Below are 3,837 nucleotides of genomic sequence, written 5' to 3' on the forward strand. Positions count from 1 at the left end.
CAACAGCATTACCTTCAAAAGTTGCACCTACAACAGTTGCAACTACAACAACCGCACCTACAACTACAGTTACACCTACAACAGCAGCACCTTCAACAGCTGCACCTACAACAACAGTTGCAACTACAACAACCGCACCTACAACTACAGTTGCACCTACAACAGCAGCAACTACAACAGCCGCAGCTACGACTGCAGCTACGACTGCAGCAGCGACAACAGCTGCACTGACAACAGCTGCACCTACAACAGCTACACCATCAACAGCTGCACCAACAACAGTTGCAACTACAAAAACGGCACCTACAACTACAGTTGCACCTACAACAGCAGCATCAACAACAGTGGCATCTATGACTACTACACCTACAACAGCAGTACCTTCAACAGCCGCAGCTACGACTGCACCACCTACAACAGCTGCACCTATAACAGTTGCAACTACAACAGCCGCACCTACAACAACAGTTACACCTACAACTACTGCATCTACAACAGCTGCACCTACAACAGCATTACCTTCAACAGCTGCACCTACAACAACAGTTGCACCTACAACAGTTGCAACTACAACAACCGCACCTACAACTACAGTTACACCTACAACAGCAGCACCTTCAACAGCTGCACTTTCAACAGCTGCACCTACAACAACAGTTGCAACTACAACAGTTGCAACTACAACAACCGCACCTACAACTACAGTTGCACCTACAACAGCAGCAGCAACAACAGCAGCACCAACAACAGTGGCACCTACGACTACTGCACCTATAACAGCATTACCTTCAACAGCCGCAGCTACGACTGAAGCAATTACAACAGCCGCACCAACAACTGCAGCAACTACAACAGCCGCAACTACGACTGCAGCACAGACTGCAGAAGCGACAACAGCTGCACCTACAACAGCATTATATTCAACAGCTGCACCTACAACAACAGTTGCAACTACAACAACCGCACCTACAACTACAGTTGCACCGACAACAGCAGCATCAACAACAGCGGCACCTACGACTTCTGCACCTACAACTGAAGCAACTACGACAGCCGCAGTGACGACTGCAGCACCAACTGTAGCACCAACAGCTGCACCTACAACAGCAGCACCTTCAACAGCTGCACCTACAACAACAGTTGCAACTACAAAAACGGCACCTACAACTACAGTTGCACCTACAACAGCAGCATCAACAACAGTGGCAACTATGACTACTACACCTACAACAGCAGTACCTTCAACAGCCGCAGCTACGACTGCACCACCTACAACAGCTGCACCTATAACAGTTGCAACTACAACGGCCGCACCTACAACAACAGTTACACCTACAACAGCTGTACCTACAACAGCATTACATTCAACAGCTGCACCTACAACAACAGTTGCACCTACAACAACCGTTGCAACTACAACAACAGTTGCAACTACAACAATGGCACCTACAACTACAGTTGCACCTACAACAGCAGCATCAACAACAGCGGCGGCACCTACGACTTCTGCACCTACAACTGAAGCAACTACGACAGCCGCAGGGACGACTGCAGCACCAACTGTAGCACCAACAACATGTAAGCAATAATGAGTGCTACTTGATCAAAAATGTCAAAAGTTGCACAAATGTTTGTCAAACTAATGATTTGTTTCACTGCCACACCGACTACAACGGCCGTACCTATAACAACAGTTACACCTACAACAGCAGTACCAACAACAGTGGCACCTACAACTAATGCATCTACAACAGCTGCACCTACAACAACAGTTGCAACTACAACAGCTGCATCTACAACAACAGTTGCACCTATAACAGCAGCAACTACGACTGTAGCAACAACAACAGCGGCACCTACGACTCCTTCACCTACAACAACCGTAGCACCTACAACAGTTGCACTTACAACAGTAGCACCAACAAAATGTAAGCAATAATGAGTGCTACTTGATCAAAAATGTCAAAAGTTGCACAAATGTTTGTCAAACTAATGATTTTTTTCACTGCCATACCTACAACAGCAGCACCTACGACTGCAGCACCTACAACAGCTGCAACTACGACCTTAACTACTGCAGTAGCACCAGCTACGACAGCTTCAAGTGGAAGTCATAATGAGATCAGTCTCATCACCGCATCCTGCCTTGTAGTGTTGTCATGGCTAATGTCAAGCCAACAATAACATTAGTGCCGATTTCCATTTGACTTTACATCAATACATGAATGCAATCAGTGGTATGAAAAATGACTTTGTTGTCAGTAAAAATCTAAGATTCTTGTAGTAGAAGTCTTGTACAGCTTCGGATAAACTTACTATCAAATTAATCATTTGCAATAAGTGGACACATTAATGAAAGAGGATTAGGTATGTCTGTCTAACTAGACATGTTTCTGTGTGTGAATGTCCAGGATCATGGACCGGATGAAATGACATAGCCAACTTTAAGCACCTGGTCTATTTGAGACTTCACTAGAACAATAAGCTAAACAACATAATCGGAAATCCTGGGATGTCGTAAAATGATTGCACAATTAATAATAAAATCACTTTTGCTTCCGTTAGCACTGAGCTTTAGCAATATTTAACATAATGACAGTTACTAATGCTGTCTTGTTTAGGCTTGTTTGCCAAACAAGTAAAACTGGCCACACTGGAAATCACTTTCACCCTTGTTTGAAGGAAGTTATATCAAAGGTAATGGTATACATATATGTCAAAATAATCCACTGTCAATTTTCATATTTCTAGAAAGTGTATTTATGTAATCATGCACAGCTGTATTCTGTGAAATTTCTTTTAGTTTGTAAAATTTCTGTCAGAACATTTACAATGATCAAAATACACAATCTTTGAGGAATTGAAATTGTCTCTTGTGTGATTTTTTGTAGCGAGCAACACTAGCTCTAGATGTTGCTACATCTCGCAAGAAAGTCGCCAAGTTGCCACCACTGACAGCCCCTCCCTTCAGGCCTTCCTCAAAAAAATTAGCATTATGAATGCAAACATATAATGAACGTAAACAACAAACATGGTGATTGTTAGTAGTCCCAGCTGTCAATAATAATAATATTAATAATAATAATAATAATTATAATAATACTTCAATTTTATATAGTGCTTTTCTAAGTACCAAAGACGCTTTACATAGGTCAGAGACAAACAAACAAAAACAAAACAAACATTTTGGTAAAAAAAGGAAACTGGAGAAGCTGTGCGGAATGAGTCATGTAGTGGATGGTAGGGTGCAGGGGTTAGCAGGTGAAGGCAAGTTTGAAGAGGTGGGTTTTGAGGGCTTGTTTGAATGATGATAGGGAGGGAGCCTCACGGATGTGGATGGGGAGGGCGTTCCAGAGGGGGAGGGGAGGTGCAGCAGCTGAGAAGGCCCTGTCACCCCAGGTCAGGCGCTTGGTCCTGATGGTCTTCAGAGTGTTTGCACCGGCGGACCTGAAGCAACGGGTTGAGGCGTGAAGGGGGAGGAGGTCTGAAAGGTAGGGAGGGGCCAGGTTGTTTAGGGTTTTGTAGGTGGTGAGTAGCACTTTAAAGTCTATTCTGTATTTAATCGGGAGCCAATGGAGGTTGCGAAGGACCGGGGCGATGTGTTCATAGCGGCGGGTGGAGGTGAGCAGTCGAGCGGCAGAGTTCTGAACATATTGGAGTTTATTGAGGATTTTGTTGGGAGAGCCAGAGGATGCTGTTGCAATAGTCAAGTCTGGAGGTTATGAGGGCATGGATGAGAATTTCGGTGGTGGCAGAGGACAGGGAGGGCCGGATGCGTGCAATGTTCCTGAAATGAAAGAAGGCAGTTTTGGTATTGCGGTTGGCATGGGGTAGGAA

The 3,837-nt window shown here is 44.5% G+C and overlaps 1 long non-coding RNA gene across 1 annotated transcript; it reads left to right on the forward strand.

Moving 5' to 3' along the window:
• The first annotated feature begins 1,352 nt into the window (after window positions 1-1,352).
• On the forward strand, window positions 1,353-2,860 carry LOC137889254 (uncharacterized). The gene is made up of 3 exons (XR_011105212.1): window positions 1,353-1,578; window positions 1,695-1,928; window positions 2,024-2,860. It is a non-coding gene; the product is annotated as an uncharacterized lncRNA (long non-coding RNA).
• The last annotated feature ends 977 nt before the right edge of the window (window positions 2,861-3,837 follow it).

This window comes from Cebidichthys violaceus, unplaced genomic scaffold (assembly GCF_023349555.1).
Source record: "Cebidichthys violaceus isolate CVI_PGR_0920_01 unplaced genomic scaffold, fCebVio1.0.p SCAF_108, whole genome shotgun sequence".
Taxonomy (NCBI): Eukaryota; Metazoa; Chordata; class Actinopteri; order Perciformes; family Stichaeidae; genus Cebidichthys; species Cebidichthys violaceus.